The sequence below is a fragment of the Eurosta solidaginis genome, chromosome 4 (genome assembly GCF_040869045.1).
Source record: "Eurosta solidaginis isolate ZX-2024a chromosome 4, ASM4086904v1, whole genome shotgun sequence".
Taxonomy (NCBI): domain Eukaryota; kingdom Metazoa; phylum Arthropoda; class Insecta; order Diptera; family Tephritidae; genus Eurosta; species Eurosta solidaginis.
In genome coordinates this window covers 246,304,179-246,322,350 of record NC_090322.1, presented here as the reverse complement: position 1 = coordinate 246,322,350, position 18,172 = coordinate 246,304,179, and the positions used below count along the sequence as shown (strand labels likewise).

General features: G+C 35.5%; 1 protein-coding gene across 14 annotated transcripts in view; it reads right to left on the bottom strand.

Annotated features, from left to right (window-relative positions):
* Positions 1-16,749, bottom strand: part of sd (TEA domain transcription factor 1 homolog scalloped) — a 486,093-nt gene extending 469,344 nt beyond the window's left edge. For 2 of the 14 annotated variants that reach the window (XM_067785456.1, XM_067785471.1), the window contains exons 1-2: positions 16,441-16,749; positions 4,863-7,341 (exon numbers count right to left, since the gene is read on the bottom strand). The gene's annotated coding sequence lies outside the window, so the exon portion shown is untranslated. Of the gene's footprint in view, positions 1-144; positions 164-4,862; positions 12,233-15,758; positions 16,406-16,440 lie in introns of those variants that run through there. The other 12 variants (XM_067785464.1, XM_067785465.1, XM_067785466.1 and 9 more) reach the window with 12 other exon arrangements.
* Between the last annotated feature and the right edge of the window lie 1,423 nt (positions 16,750-18,172).

The following is an 18,172-nucleotide window of genomic DNA, read 5'->3' as shown; positions in this document are numbered from 1 at the left end:
ATTACTATGGATCAGGCCCCCGGTTTCGGATGGATCCGGGGTAATTTTTTGGCATTACATGAGATATGTCAATATGGGTATCAAACGAAAAGCATTTCTATTGACATTTTCAAGAAGGGTTGCCACTTAAGGTTGCCACCTCACCTTTTTTATATTTCTTTCTATATCCACCATCATCTCGGAAACCGCTTAACCGATTTGAATCAAATTTAGTACATCGATATAGTATTATATTTTAAGACTTTCCACCTAGTTGTTGCCACTGAGGATGTTTTCACAAGGTTGCCACCTTTTTTAAGTTAAAAGAATTACATGAGATATGCCAATATGGGGTATCAGTCTCTTACAAAATTGATCACCACTCAAAAAATCGCGGGTAAGTGCAGCCGTTTTTGTTATTAAACTTTGAAACAAGCACAAACTTATGTATTGCCAAAAAATTACTAAAAAAGCAAAAGATATATAGTTTTTGTTTGCAAGCTTTTTAAAAAATTTAATATTGAAAAGTAGTAGTATTACAAGTAGAATAACTCAGTTAAAACACGCGGTATAAAAAATCTAACATATGAATTAAAAACACATTTACCTGTCCTAAAAGAAAATGTAACAAGATTTGATTATGGCTAAACAAGTGAGCAAGTATTTAGGTTAGAAGGGTGTACATATTTCGTTTTAATCCAAAAATACATCGAACTGCACACAATTTTTATACAACTTTAGATGTGCGCGGTTAGCTCCGTTGACGTTGCAGATGGGTTTTGGGGTATGTATACTATTCACTGGACATCTAGGAACGCCGGGAAGTATATTTAAAAAATTGAATATTTTGAAAAATCGACTTTTGGCCAGCTAGATTTATCAAATACCCCACCGTGCACCTGTACACCCACGTGCGTTACAGATTTTAATTGTTTTTTTTTTTTATTTTCTGTTTTTGTTGTAATCACTCATTGGTTTTTGCATTTGTCTATCGTTTGATGTTGAGACATGAAATTGGAAAAAATCGCAATTCCTCATGATGTCGATTGCATTGATTTTGAGTAAAATAAATATTGTTTAAAAAACTAAGAAACACTCAAATATGATGCCGTTTTAATATTTACAATCCATTTAGAAATTTGATGTTGATAGCACCGTAGCACAGAGGTTCGCGTCTCCACTATTAAGCACAACTCGTTTTGTAGCGAGTTATTTAAGCACTGCCACGGGTCTTCAATAACTGCCGTTAGGTGGGTCTAACTCTCCCCTTATGCGCCTGGTTTAGAGAGTTACAAACAAGCATACACACAAGTGAAGCTAATATAAGCGTGTTAAAAAGGTAAATTTTTACTTATTTGTTTGTTTTATTTAATTTTTTTCTCAAGTCACATATTTATGTTTGTTTTGCAGTTGAAATACTTGATTTTATTGCTATTGTTCTGCTTCATTAGTTTATTTGACGTCCCTCAACAACATTCTCAGTGTACCTACTTGATTGCCTAGGCGTAAGCTCAAGTATCTTACGAATGTTGTTGTTATTGTGCACATAGTTTGAATTACATAGACTGCGGATATCCTTAAGGTACTCCAAACTGGAAATCACAGTTTCCTTGAATTTGTTCCCATATTACTTTTCTGTGCACTATAAAAAGTATTTTATAAGGGACAAGAGGGAGGACTGTGCTAAAGATAAAGTCAAATACTGAACTAAGAAGTCTATAAATAAGATGAGCTTAACACGAAGGCGCTGATATGCCTGAACTACATGGTGTGTGTGACTGCAACGCAAAGTGTTACGGCGTCATACATAATTTGGCTCTTAATTCTGATGAAGACCATAGCAAACGTTTAACGGCCTATGAGTTTAGGGACCATGATTTGAGGGCATGTACCAGGAATGTCCCAACTTGGTTGCTGTTGGTTGGTGTCCTCGTCAAGGCAAAAACCGACACCATCGCATCACAGGCTGTAAGATTAACAGGGTAAGATAGAAGGACGATAGGCTCTTGCGGCGTCTGCTACTCGTAAAATGGTCATATGAACAAACGCGCTATTCGGAGCCAAGTTTTTGGTTTTGTGATGAAAAAGAAAATTCGCCACCAAGTATTGTCGTTCGCTGCCGTGAATGAGCTGTTCGCATCAAGACGTGGTCTTTCGCTATATGCGCGTTTGCAACAAAAGACGATGCGGACGAAAATGATGAGGACTCATTTTATAGGAAACTAGAAACTTACAATGCCTCCCCCCTGCCATGGTGTTGAAGTCATGTTGGGCGACTTTAACGCCAGTGTGGATAAGCACGGAGTAATATCTACCAACGGGTTAAGGCTGCAGGAGAGGGATCCATAAAAAGGATATCAAGTCACCTGATCGCAAAACACGAAACTAAGTCGACCGCGTCGTGATCAACGGCAGACATAGTTCCAGTGTCCTGCACATTCTACGAGGTCCAAATATTCACTCTGATCACTACCTTGTGGCAGCCAAGATACGGGCACGCGTTTGGGTAGCGAAAAAAGTGCGCGCGCTGACAAAAAGAAAATTAGTATATTTCTTTCTCATTATAAACCGCCACTGTTGGTACCACTGCGGCGTGGCATCACACGAAGAAAGAAAAACGCCTATTTAGAAGAACAAACTGGAGCCAGAATAGAGTGAGTGCAACAGGTTTCAGATTCTGATACGTAGAAACAATTCCCGAAAATTTTACGGTAAGTTTCAAGATCGGGGCAGATTCTTCCAGGAAGCACTTCCGATAATTTCTAGATGTCGAGGGTGAATACCTCAATCGCAGATGATGGATGACATGTTCGGCCACCTGACAATGACGAAGTGTGGATGGCAATATGCCGCGTGTAGGATAAGAAAGCTCCGACTAACACCGACAGACTACCCATCGAGGTTTTTAAACATGGACGCAAAAAGCTGACAAAAAAATATGCACCAATTCCAGGTTTGAATTTAGTTGCACTTTGCCCAATCCACGAGGAACCCAATTCCACAAACCGCTTGCTCCCGGAACCAGCCAGTCTATTAGAGCGTATAAAGTTCTATCTAGCGTACTGTGCGAAACACTGAAGCCTAAAGTCAACGAAGTGATTTGATCTTATCAGTGTGGCTTCAGACCTGGTTAATCCTGCATTGATCAAGTCTTTAAAATGCGCCAAATCCTGGAGAAAACTAAAGATAAAGGAATCAACTCAGCATTTAGATAGCACGAAAAAAAGGTGCTTGTATGCTGCTATGTCTGTATTTAAGTTCTCTGTAAAGTTATGATGGATCTGCCAAAGGAAGTTGAGCAATACCACCTCCTTCGTAAGGATTGATATGATTAACCTTAGCAAACGCGCTGTGAATTTCGTCCCTTTTTGGACTAGAAAAAGAGGCAAAAAAGTGGGTCTTGCAGTAGATAAATGAGGACAAGTCGAAGCACTTCCTGTAATCGAAGAGAAAATTGGTGCATTCGCGCCTTGGCAGCAAGGTCAATGTTCACGGATATAAATTCGACTTTGTCTACTTGGGTACCAGCGTTAATAGCGAAAAAATGCCAGCTTAGAAATCAAGCAGAGGATAACACTTGCCAGAAGTGCCAATATGGGCTTAGCAGGCGATTGAAAACTAAAGTCTTACTGGACAAACAAAAATAAAGCTCAATAACTTGCTTATCAAACCTGTTCTGATGTATGATCCGGAATCAAGGACAATTTTGACAGAAAATGAGGTGTCTCTAGGAGTGTTGGACAAAAAGTTGTCCGGAAGATTTATAGTCCTGTACATGGGCGAGTATTGAAGTAGGTTTAAGGATGAGCTCTACGAGCTTAATGCAGTCATCAAGATAGTGCACCGATTTAAAATACAGCGGCTACCCTGGGTAGGTCATGTTATGCTAATGAAATACGACGCTCCGGCCGAAAGGGTAGCCCCAACTCCGGTGGAAGTAGCAGTTGGAAAATGATTCAGAATCCGCTGGGATGACTTGAAGCCATATTACTCCACTACTTCAAAGCAAATTTGCAGCTAGCCTGTCATCAGCATGGCTTTATAAAACTTCATAGAACCACCACCGCGCTAAATGCCATTAGCAGCCAGATAAATTGCCGTTTAAATCAAAACCCCCACCTTAGAACAGTACTTGTTGCGCTAGATCTATCAAAAGCTTTTGATGCGGTAAACCATGGCACGTTACTGCAAAACCTGAAAGGGTCTGTCCCCACATGACACCAACCATCTCTTTAATTGTAATGTGGAACCAACGCCTCTAACACCCCTCTCATTATGGTCCACCCCCGTTAAAACAGCAAGTTTCCTTGGACTCCCGTTAGAGGATATTGATGACAATTTGTGATCGGTCTCACCTATTGGATTGGCGAAGCATTGCTACAACAACAACATGACTGGCGTCAATTGCTTACACCAGGGGAATTCAAATCGTACGTTCTATCCCTCCAAAGTCGGGATCTGATGATAATACCTTCGCCTAGGACTAGACGGACGAGAAGTACATGTTTTATGCCTATTACGAACGGAATCTTCAAGGCTGATGGATTTTCGCTGAGAAGCATCTATTGGCAGAAATACACTCGGAGTGTTTGCAAAACCAAAACTTTTTCTAAATTGTTTAATATTGCTTTTCTCAGAACTCGACTCCAGGTTTTTCAGCGAACGCGCTACCACCACACCGTGGCGGGACGAAAAAATTTCATTTTAGGCCCAAGCTTTTAAAGGTGTATCAAGCACTTACACTAATTTGCTATTTATAGCGGAATAATTTTCTGGTTACCGCAAAAAGTTTTATAATCCTTGCTTTTACAACACTTGACAAAAATAAAAACTCATCCAATTGTCACAAACAATATTTTTTGTTGTGTTTTTTTTTAACTTACTTTTTCACAATTGTGGACATTTGGCGCACCACTTTTTGACACTTCAATGAAATTTCGTTTTTACTCTTTCATTTAAAATAAATTGTAATAAGTTTTCGTTACTTAACTATGTAAATTTTTTTGGCATTTTGTTTTGTTTTTATACTCAGCTGAGCAGAGCTCACAAGAGTATATTAACTATGTTCGCATAATGGTAATCCGTAACGGCACAAACTAATCGAGATAGATATAGACTTCTATATATAAAAATGATCTGGGCGAAAAAAGAAATTCATTTAGCCATGTCCGTCCGTCTGTCCGTCCGTCCGTAAACACGATAACTTGAGTAAATTTTAAGGTATCTTGATGAAATTTGGTGTGTAGCTTCCTGGACGCTCATCTCAGATCGCTATTTAATTTGAACGAAATCGGACTACAACCACGCCTACTTTTTCGATATCGAAAATTTCGAAAAACCGAAAAAGTGGGATAATTCATTACCAAACACGGATAAAGCGATGAAACTTGGTAGGTGCTTTGACCTTATGACGCAAAATAGAAAATTAGTAAATTTTTGGACAACGGGCGTGGCACCGCTCACTTTTAAAAGAAGGTAATTTAAAAGTTTTGCAAACTGTAATTTCGCAGTCGTTGATGATGTCATCATGAAATTTGGCAGGCACGTTACTCCTATTACTGCATGTGTGCTAAATGTGCTTTTTTTAACTCAAATTTTAACAAAAAATTTAATATCTTTACAGTATATAAGTAAATTATGCCAACATTCAACTCCACTAATGATATGGTGCAACAAAATACAAAAATAAAAGAAAATTTCAAAACGGACATGGCTCCGCCCTTTTTCATTTAATTCGTCTAGAATACTTTTAAGGCCATATGTCGAACAAAAAATGACCAATCCCTGTGAAATTTGGTAGGTGCATAGATTTTACGACGATAACTGTTTTCTGTGAAAATGGGCGAAATCGGTTGAAGCCACGCCCAGTTGTTATACACAGTAGACCGTCTGTCCTTCCGCTCGGCCACTAACACGATAACTTGACCAAAAAGTCGATATATCTTCACTAAACTTAGTTCACATAGTTATTTGAACTCACTTTATCTTGGTATTAAAAATGGGCAACTATGACCACGCTGACTTTTTCGATATCGTAAATTTCGAAAAATGAAACTAATGTCATAATTTTATATCAAATACGAAAAAGGGATGAAACATGGTGATTGGATTGGGGTTTTGACGCAAAATATAACTTTAGAAAAAACTTTGTAAAATGGGTGTGTGTGGTAGGTGTCCATATTAATTAGAAGAAAATGAAAAAGTTCTGCAGGGCGAAATCAAAATCCCTTGGAATCTTGGCAGGAATACTGTTCGTGGTATGAGATATATAAATAAATTAGCGGTACCCGACAGAAGATGCTCTGGGTCACCCTGGTCCACATTTTGGTCGATATCTCGAAAACGCCTTCACATATACAACTAAGGGCTACTCCCTTTTAAAACACTCATTAATACCTTTAATTTGATGCCCATATCGTACAACACACATTCTAGAGTCACCCCTGGTCCACCTTTATGGCGATATCCAGAAATTTCGTTCACCTATAGAACTATGACGCACTCCCTTTAAAATGCTCTTTAATACCTTCCATTTAAAACCCATGTCATACAAACACATTCCAGGGTTACCCTAGGTTCATTTTGCTAAATGGTGATTTTCCCTTATTTTGTCTCCAAAGCTCTCAGCTGAGTATGTAATGTTCGGTTACACCCGAACTTAGCCTTCCTTACTTGTTATTATATACATTTTCTTAGATTTTCTTTTTATTATATTTTTTATTTTTTGCTTTTATTGTTTTTGAACTTTGTTAAAATTATCACTACATCAACAAACGGCAATTATCTTCTTTAAGCATTCTCCGTCGCTAAATCGCCTTCTTCACAGATAAATATTTTATAAATTTTATATGTATATATATATATATTTTTTTTTCTATTTTTTCTTCGCGCATAATTATTATTTAAATATAGGCGCCATTTTATTCCTAGCAGTTCGCTTTCAAATTTTTATGCATTTTGCACAATTAATTGAGCTGTTACGTAAATTTCAGCCACATTGCTTTTATCTCTTCTTTCCCAAGAATCTTTTTTTTTTTAACTACGCGTTGTTAGTTCACATTTTTTTATACAGGATTTTTGTATCATTCATATGCTAAAGTGTGGTTTGTTTTGCATTATTTAATTTTTCAATATTTCCTTAAGATCAACATTTTTTTATTTATTTTGCATAATTGCCTTATTTCAACTTGTTGATTTATTTTTTCACGCGTTTAATATGTTTTCTTTTTTTGCATACCAAATATTTGTTTCTCTTACGCATGTACCTTGCTTATAGTACTTTGTTTATTTTATTGTTATTAAGTAAATAATTGTTTTCTCATAAATAAGTTTTCTATTCAGCTGCGTCTTTTGTGTTTATGCCTGGAAAAAATATTTGTTTAATAAATGATAATCTATTTGTTTGGCAATCCGTGCAACTTAAGCATTCTTAAAAATAATTTTTTTTTTTTTGTTGTATTATTTGGTATTTATATTTTGGTATTATTTTATCTTTTGAATTGTTAGTTCTTGTGCCGTAATTTTTTTGGTTTTTTTAATTTTTATTTTGGTTATTAATTTTTAATTTTTAAATTGTATATTTTAACTTTTTATAAATGAAATTTGTAAAACTTAAAAAACATTATAAAATAGTGATATATTATAAAATTAATATTGTTTTGTTGCTCTAAAACATTGGGAACAAATTTTACATTTTTTTTTTCTTCATTACACATTGGTCCCAAATCCAAAATTTTGTGGCATAAACTCAATTTTTAAACTTTGAAGTGTTCAAAAAAGGCATGTAGTTTCCAATAGTTCATATACTATTGCACCTAAAACCCAGTTTTATTCAATACATCTGGCAACCATTAGTTTCTGACAAGCCATCAAAATCAGCTGTATCGACACAATAATATTTAAGTTTTGCACATTTTTTTTTTGTTGTAAACTATTTATTAGTGGAAAACCTAAGCTTGATTGAAAAAAGTGTACTTTTTGTGGATGACGTAGGAAAAAGCAAGTTGAATTTACTTTTAACAAGTTTTTTCATGTTTCTAAGTGTATTAGGGTAGCTTTGAAGTGCTTTGCGAAATGTATTTTATGTTAAAAAAATTTTGTAATTTTTTTGTTTCGTAGACAAAAAGTTATATAACTACACAATACCTCACAAAAGTAAAGACGCTATATTATTTAGTAAAGTGTATTTAATAAAGCCGTGCAAAAATATTATAGCCGTTTTTAAAAAATTCGATATTTTCCCAGCGAACTTCTATCTCAGCAATTCCGAATTGTTCGACATTTGGGTATTAAATGGAAAAAAGAAAGAATCAATCTCAAAGTGGGTGTTCGGAAAAATAAGTGCAAGTCTCACAAAACGGAAAATTCAAGAAATTAACAAACAAATTGCAAATTTTGACACCTATATTAAGAGATTTTTTTAAAAATTCAAGGGAGATATTGAACGATTCAAGAGTAAACATCAGAAGTGGCATTATCGGCATATGGTAATAAAAATTGGAGAAAAAGATTGTGTGAAGTCTAGTAAGGTGGGACGGCCCTCCTTGAAGATGGTACTAGATTAAAAAGAAAATTAGCTGCTGAGCTTTTGGCAAAACATGAGCATAATACAGATCTGCTTACCCAAGCAACTGCATGGGAGCTAGGAAATCAAAACGTAACGACGTGGCACTTGTGTTAAAGGAGACATTGACTACACCTAGCAAATTTAGTGAGGTTAGAAAGAAGCTTGAGTATCAAGAGCCCATTCCCATAACTCCTAATGAAGCTTTGAAAATGGTTTAACCAAAACAACATATAACAACACGAGACTTCTAAATAAAAGTAAAAATTGCGATATATATCCGAGTTATAAGCAGTTGATTGAGGCTAAAGTAAAATGCAGACCTTCTGGAATTCATGTCTCGGAAACTGTCGCTTATGTATCATTACAGTCTGTTGAATCATACTGTTGAGCGCATAATTACAATGCAACAGGACATTTTTGATCAATTTCCTGACATTAGGAATGTGAGACTAATAGCCAGCTTTGGTTTTGACGGTTCGACTGGACAAAGCATATATAAACAGAGCTTCTTAGAAGAAGAACCGAAATCGCTTGATCAATCTTTGTTCGTCACAACGGTAATACCATTACAGTTACTCGATCCTACTGGCCGAATAATTTGGATTAACCGTTCTCCGCAATCTATCAGCTTTTGCAGGCCCCTTAAAATAGAATTTGCCAAAGAAACAACGGAACATATTTTAAAGGAAAAGGCTAATTTGGATACACAAATTGAAGACTTGCAACCATTTGTGTGCTTTATAAAAAGAACTATTACTGCCGAGTTTGAAATGCATACGACTTTAATTGATAGAAAAGTCTTGAATATATTGACGGGGACTAATTCCTGTCAATCATGTCCGATATGTGGAGCAAAGCCCATGGAATTTATAAAAACTACTGACCTGAATTCCGAATGTTTCAAACCAAGGCCTGGAAGTCTGCAGTATGGCGTGAGCCCCTTCATGCGTGGATCCGTTTTCTGGACTTTGTGCTGAAAACATCTTATAGGATCGGGGTAAATAAATGGCAAGTAAGAGAATCAAATGATAACGCTATGGTGAAAGAACGTCAAACAAAAACTCAAAAGAGATTATGGGAAGAAATGGGACTGCACGTGGACAAGCCGAAACAAAACGGAAGTGTAAGTTCCAATGATGGTAACATGGGTAGGAGAGCGTTCTCGAATTGTGACTTGTTTGCGTCAATATTAGACTTTGATAAAGAATTCCTTAAACATTTTCATACAATTTTAATAACAATTTCCTGTGAATATAATATTAGTGCCTCAAAATTTTAACTATTCTGTGAAAAGCTGCGCTTCTGTATTTGGAAAAGTATCCATGGTATCCAATGTCTCCGACCGTTCACAAAATTTTAGCGCACGTTTCTCAGATTATTTCCGCTTCTGCACTTCCGGTTGGCTGTCTTGGAGAAAATGCTTCGGAAGCTCGAAATAAATTTTATAAGCACGATAGGCTATCACACGCTCGAAAAAACAGTCGAACTAACAATATATTTGATGATTTCCATAGAGCTATGGACCCTTCGCATCCATTGCTATCTACCCTTTGTCTTACTAAGAGAAGATCTCAAAATCTACATAAGGCTCTCCCACCTGATGTAATAAGTCTGTTAGAACCAGCAAGTCATATTTCTAATGAAGATTGCGCTAATATATCTTTCAATGACAACGATGACGTTTCAGATGAGGACGACTTGCAAAGTGTTAATGAATATTCATTTGATTTGGATGTGGAATCTATTTAAATTTTAATTAAAATGGAAACAATCGATTTGTCAACTTTCAACTACTTAGCTGCATTAGTTTAATTTTATAGTTTATAAAAAAATGGAATTGGGACCAATGTATAGTGGTTTTATTATATTGTGACGAATATTAACAACACTAAGGGATACTATCATCTCTAAGCCGATACTAAGCAGTCACTTGTATCTACATAAAGAAATCATTATGTCTACACATATGTACATGCAGCAGCAGAGAGATACTCACAAAAGTATGTAATCATCTGTGGAGGTGTCACTCACATATACACGCGCATATGAGAAGCTATAAACGTGCATCTGTAGTTTATAGCTGCTGAGTTTATAGCTGGCAAACAAGTAGTAAATTCTGGAAGAAGAAACGCCTAGAAATATGCGAGCGACACGGCGGAGAGTATAAAAGGGGCAAAAGCTGAGTAAGCAGAATCAGTTTGATTTAAGCGCGCTATTGGTTGCGAAGTATAAGTGTTATTGTGAAGTACTTAATAAGTAGTCTAATAAAGACCATTTTACATTATTGAATATTAGAGTTATTTATTTAACAATTTAGCGATACGAACGTTAGTAGAAAGTGCAAAATAAGCGGAGTTTCCCGAAATTCGTTACAATATATTTCGATTCGAAAGAAATAACACACGTATTTGAAAAATAAATGCATGTGATTTGACAGTTTTTGAATCGCTGGGCAACATTTTTAAGCGATTTTGAATTTTTTTTATTTTTATAGAAAGATTTTGAAATTTAGAAGAGAACTGTCGTACCCGATATTCGAGTTTTCATTTGTTTATATTATTTTTAAGACACTAGAAACTTGCACTTTATATTACTACAATTTTATGGGTTGCAGAGCTGCATTGATAAATTTTTTGTAAAAATTTAAGGAAATAATTCTTTTTTAAACTATTTTTTTATTTATTTATTAATTTAATTTTGCCAGCGAACTAAAATGCAGCGGCTGCGCTGGCTAGGCCACGTTATGCGAATGAAAGATGACGCTCCGGCCAAGAAAGTGTTTCTATCGGAACCCGCCTATGGAAGCAGAGCTAGATGGCGGCCCCCACTCCGCTGGAAGGACCAGGTGGAAAACGATTTAAACTCCCTTGGTGTGACCAATTGGCGCCGGTTGACAGAGAAAAGAAGCGATTGGCGCGCCTTGTTGGACGGCCATAACTATTTAAACGGTTAAGCGCCAATAACGTAAGAAAGTAATTAAATTTTTTTTTTTTTTTTTTTTTGATGAGGGCAATTAAAACTTTTTTAATTTATTTTAAATTTTGGCATGTAGGTACCCACCATTATCTTAGCTTGGTTGTCGTTATGAAATATGTATTAACAGAACCAGGAGAATAAATTTTCCATAAATTGTCACATTTTTCTGAACAAACAAATATTCGAATATCCGGAAAAGCGAATGCATTGCAGCCCGACGAAAGAAACCGTTGTAAAACAAGTTGGGGAAGAAAGCAGTTAAGCGTCCCTAAATCCAAATGACTCTTTACTCATTTCAAGAAGTATTCCGTATTCATATGACTAAGAGATTCCTACCTTTATCATGCAGACTTTGTGCAAGTTTTAAAAGGGTTAACAAGACTGCCTAGGGAGATTTTCAGCAGAATCTAAGTTGAGAATATGGCACTAGTACGTTGCAAAAATATAAGATTGACTGCAGCGATGCTCCAACGGACTACCAGAGTTTTTTGTTTGGCAGGATATCACCCCGATATTGAAGCGCAACACAGATGTAACCACAGGAATAACAGACTTTAGCAATCCATACTGTACGCAGCACTCGTATGAAAATGAGATTGAGAATTTAAGTCGTTTTCACCTCTTCCTCTGCTTCCCTGGTTACTTGGTCTTGGTGTAGCTGCAGTGTTTAAACAGAATGGGATGTTTGCATAAAGCCTAAAAACGCTGAAAAACCATGGACACCGAACACTTTGTGTACATCGTGTTCAGTAGAACTGATTCAGTCGGAATCAGGACAACAAATAAAATTTGATACAGCAATGATATGGAGAGAACCTACTTGCCATTCAATAGAGTGTTATATTTGTCAAACAAAAGTACTTGGCGTTGGAAGATCAAGAAGAGTAACCTATGCCAGCGTACCTACAGTGACATTACCAGTACTACATTCAACGGCAGTTGCGGATCCAGTTCCATTGTCAACAGTAATATCTGAGTGCGGGGAATCAAGTTGTACTGAATTTCGCATGGGAAACGAGAGAAACGTTCTGTCACAAGCACAACTTAATGATTGGATAAGAGATTTGGAACTATCCAAGGAAAAGGCCGAGATCCACACTTCTCGTATGCAACAATTTAAATTTGTGTCATCCGATGTTAAGGTGATATATTGTAGAACTCGTCACGAACCATTTTCCAAACACTATACCAAGAAAGACAGTATATGCTACTGCAACGACATTCCTGGTATATTCAAAGAGTTTGGTCAAACATATGATTCAAAAGTCTGGCCATTGTTCATAGACAGCAATAAACTGAGTTCGAAGGCTGTATTATTGCATATTGGTAACAAAGAGCCTTCTATCCCGACCGTACATGCAGTAAATACAAAGGAAACCTACGAGGAAATGCAAAAACTACTCAAATTCATCAAATATGAAGAGCATGATTGGAAAATATGTTCTGATCTCAAAGTCGTTGCAATGCTATGCGGTCTACAAAGTGGCTACACCAAGCACTGCTGCTTCCTTTGCAAGTGGGATAGCCGAGCTCGTAAGGACCACTACGTCAGAAAGGATTGGCCGGAAAGAGTCGAGTTTACCGTTGGTGCGGATAACATCAAATACACCCCTCTTGTCAAGAAAGAGAAAATCAATCTTCCACCCTTACACATCAAGCTCGGTCTCATTAAAAACTTTGTTAAGGCTTTGGACAAAGAAGGCGGAGCATTCGACTATTTGAAAACAATTTTTCCAGATATTTCTCAAGCCAAGATAAAGGAAGGTATTTTTGTTGGACCACAAATAAAAAAGTTGATCAACAATAATCAATTCAAAAGACTACTCTCATCAGTTGAGGCAGCAGCGTGGGAAACCTTTGAAAAGGTCGTTGCTTCTTTTCTCGGTAGACACATAAGCCCTAACTACGAGCAGATAGTGAACGACTTAATCAAAAATTATGCGAAAATGGCTTAAAGGCTTATTAAAATTAGTTTCCCAAAATTCTATAACTTATTTACCCAACTAATATTTTCTTTCCAGGCGTAAATATGTCCTTAAAAATTCACTTTCTGCACTCACATTTGAGCTTTTTTCCGGCAAATCTTGGCGACGAAAGTGACGAACATGGCGAAAGGTTTAATCAGCAAATGAAATTAATTGAGAATCGATACCAAGGATTCTGGGACGTCGCAATGATGGGTGATTACTACTGGTTTCTTATAATAGAGAAACCGATCCGAAACTGAATAAGCGTCAAAGTAGAACATATAATTATTTCGACTACATAGCAAAATCAAATAAAGATTGTTAGAATATAGTATAAACAAAATAAATTTAAAAAAAGTTAAAAATATGGGTAATTTCGTTCATACATTGAACTTTTAACTAAATAGAAACAGAACATAGCTAGATATTTCACTCTTCTTTATACCATACATACGTTTTGAGGTATACGTTGAAATTGCGCAACCTGGGTATTTTTATTTGATCGCTTATAACTTACGCAGTTTTTCATCGCTTTTCTTCGATGGTAGCTTATCTTTTTTCTAATTAAACAGAGCTTTACGTAAAGGAAAAATATCTGGACAAAAAGTTGTGGTTTTGGAATGCTGCCCTCGCAAAAGTAATTTTTTTCATATTTTTTCATAAAAAAAACAAAAATCTGAAATTATAAGCTAATATCTCGAAAACTATCTGGTTCAGCAAAAAATAATGTATAATGCGCTTATAGCAAATTTTATTATCTTTCCGATTCTGAGAAATTTTTTGCAATTGCTTGATCCGTTCGTAAGATATACGTAATTAAAGAGAGCCATCTTTTTGGTTTTTTCGAATAACGGTAAATTGCAAATATCTCAAAAACGGTACCATAGAATCAAAAATTAACTCGATTTTCGAAATCAGGGGGTGGTTTTACATACGAATTTCATAACGGCGTCTCTGGTAAATTTTGGCCGTCGACCAGTGTAATCAAACGGCGATTCAGCCAATAATCTCACACAATATTTCATCAAAAGTGTTCTGGAAAGCAAAGAAGCGCTGGAAAAACTTCGCTCTGGCCAGATCATACATATATACTGGGTTCCCGGTCATAAAAGAATAGAAGGTAGCGAAAAGGCCTATGAGTTGGCAAGGAGGGTGCAACACTAGCTAAATCGACGATAGACGTCCCAATACGTTAGAGAGAGATTAAAAGGAGACATGAATTGCATATTATCCATCAAGCAGGAAAGGCGTGGAAGGAGGAAGCGCGAGGCTGCAAAATTTCTAAGATCATGTGAAAAGCCTAAATATTACACTCACAAAGTGTTTAATATCTCAGAAGATTTAAGGCTCACGATGAGCATACAACTGAACACTTTCTTCTGGCGTCGCATGCTTATAAGTGAGGCTACGTCAGTAACAGCAGGTGCAGGAAGTGCAAGTTGCAAGAAGAAACGGTTGAGCACGCTCTATGTTCGTGTCCTGCGCTCGCCAGGTCAAGGCTCCATCTGTTATGGGCGGCAGAGTTGCCAGATCTCAAGGCAGCAATTACGCAAAGTCCTAGAAAAACTTCTAGTATTTGCTATGAGGACGGAGTTATTCCACAACATAAGTCCTGGCAACTGATTGGCATTCTTCCGTTTGGTCGTCAAACAATTCTCACACAGACTGAATATTTGTCTATAGTGTTACCAGAGCTTTTTTGACGTCCAAAAAGAAAAAACTCAAATTAGGTACCAGGACTCATGTTATAAAATAACAACGTCCCCATTTGCAAATACTAGAAGTTTCCTAGAACCAAGCTCAATAGCTGCCTTCAGGTCTAGCAACTCTGACGCCCCTAGTAGCTGAAGCCTTGACCTCGCAAGCGCAGAACACGATAACAATACCTGCTCAACCATTTCTTCCTGAAGTTAGCTCTTCCTACATCTGCTATCATCAACGAGGCCAGTAATTGGACAAAAACTCGGCCGGAAATAAGTCTAAAAACTCCAGATGACAAAAATTTGACTAAAACTGAAACTCTGTTTTTAATTTCTTGAGTTAAAGTTTGGTTGAAAAAAAAATTTTAACTTTCGAAAATAGAAACAAACTTTTTAATAATTTTTTTTTTTTTAATATTATTTTTAACATTCTTAAATTTTATTTATTATTATTTTTCAAGTATTTTTTACCTAAAAAAGAAAAACAAATCACGGAAATAATTTTCAAGTTAAAAATTTTTCTAAAATTATTTGTTAATAAATGTTAAAAATAAAATAAGTTAAACACACGTGTTTTTAAGTTACATAGATAAATTATAATTATTTTAAGTCGATTAAATTGAAACTGTTGTTTAGAATAATTTCACTTATTCGTGTTTCTATATGTATTTAGATTTTGTTCTGTACTTTGTTTGTTTTAGTAATAACATTCGTTTTAGTCAATTCAAATTCACATTTTATGCGTGATAACTTATTTAGTTTTTTCTCTCTTTTTTTCTTATATTTGTTTTTTTTTTTGTCTTAACTGCTTTGTTGTTTACTTTCGCACTTGAGTCGCACACTTCAAACTATTTCTTATTTGAAATGTGTTTTTTTTTCTTTTTTTATTCAAATTTTTTTTATTATCACTTTATTTTTTGTACATTTTTACTTGCCTATCGGAAATCGGTTTGCGATTCACAAAAAAGCGCGCGCGTCACCAATAACAAACATTTAGATAACGACCAAAGTGAGCAACAGTTGCTACCGCTATGAAAGGTGTGTAAAAATGAAGAAGAAGGCAACAGTTTTTTTTTTTTTTTAATACGCAAAATTTTTTTAAGAAATATACAGAAGAACACTTACACAAAATTGCACATTATTGGAGAAAGCACTTTTTTAACAATTTTCTTATGTTCAAAAAATGTATTTTAAAATAATTTTAAAATATAAAATAAAATTTTAAGGTTTTGCTAAAAAAAGTTTTTCAAACCTTCAAATTAAAATTTTGCATTTCATAGTTTCAATAACAATTTTGAATACATTTTTTTTATCTTTTGCATAATTTTTTTTATTCAACAATGTTAGCGTCTTCGCTGCGTGCAAAAATCATATATCCTATTTTTCAGTAATCATCATTGTTACTTTTTTTCACAAACCGACGGAAATTTTCAATTCTTAGCCACAATTTGTCACTATCGTCTATTGTTATTGCCATTTGCTGCTACTACACTTCTATTAATTTAGCACTTTCGTACGAGTTTGCGGGCGGGTACGCGACATTAATGACGACGGCATAAACAAAACTGCCAACACAAAATTGGCTCAAATGGCATTTAGCAAAAATATTCACAAAACACCGTCACAGCGCCACAAACGCCAAAATCAACACATGCGCAAGTAAGTATGTGTGTGGTTATGTTGGATGTGGGGGGCACATATGCACACATTTATTTAGTTGTGAATGCTTGTTCAGTCACTCACTCACATTCATCCAACACCGGCATTGCTCTCTGTTTAGTTTACTGGTTTGTGTTCGAGCGCGCCATTGAACAAAATTGTGGAGCCACGTGTGGGGCGCGAATGGAGTTGCTCTCCATAACGGTAAGTGAATGAGTGGTGCTCAAGAGTGCGCGCGCTCATTTTTGAGTGAGAGTGTATTTTATGAACAGTTTTATTTGTTAATCAGCTGATTTGCTGATTAAACTCACTCAGTTGTTTCCTCTAGAACTCAGCATATTTCTCGACTAGTTTTTTTGTGTTGACACAAACGTCATCTTCTCCACAATCACTTTGCTTATTTCATACAACACATTGTTGTTATTCGAAAGCAACAGCTGCATAATGCAATGAACGTGGAGCACAACACAGTAGCATTACCAACAATCGAGCTACCCAAAGCACCCAGAATAGCGTGGCACATTGTTGAGCTCCACATTTGCCGCTCACGTAGCTCTGTAAACGCTGCACAGTGGTGTGAAATTGTAAGTCAATTTAATTTAACAATAATAACATCCATCATTTATCCGAGTTGCCTTTTTAGATGAAGCAGGCCTGCATAACGATATAAACAAAAATATTTCGTTTCGTTGACTATGAAAAAAATAATTATCATAAAATATTTCGTCTTGTTGATTAACAAAAAAAATCATAGCGGGCATATTTTTTTCTGGCCATATTACCATTTCGAAAGTTTATTGATAACTAACGAAATGAAATTTATTTTGATAATTTCGTTTTTCAATCAACTTAACTTAATTTTTTTGTTTGCCAGTTAACGCTTATTTTATTAAAAAACAATAAAGAATTTTTTATTTTGTGTAGTAATCAAAATGCTCCTGAGATGAAAGGTTTTGCAAGGTAGAAAAGCATTTGTTCCCGATTTAAAATGTTCCGTTCGTTTAAGTTTTTTTTGTTTTTTGATGGAAAGAATTAAAAAAATCTTCATTTACTCACTTTTCTCATCTTGTATAATTTATAATTTTTTCCTTTTTCTAATAAAAGTAAAGTAAACCCAGTTTTATGTTTCACCTAAGATGGAAAAAATTATGAGAATAATTTCAATATTAAAAACGATATTTAAATAAGAAAATAAAAAAAAATGTAAAACTATAAGTTTATTCTGAAATAAAAAATTGCAAGAAAAATTGTATATGTTTTTTTTTTTTTGTTTATTAATAAAATTAACATTAACTTGCTCCTGAAATGAAGAGGTTTGCATTTAG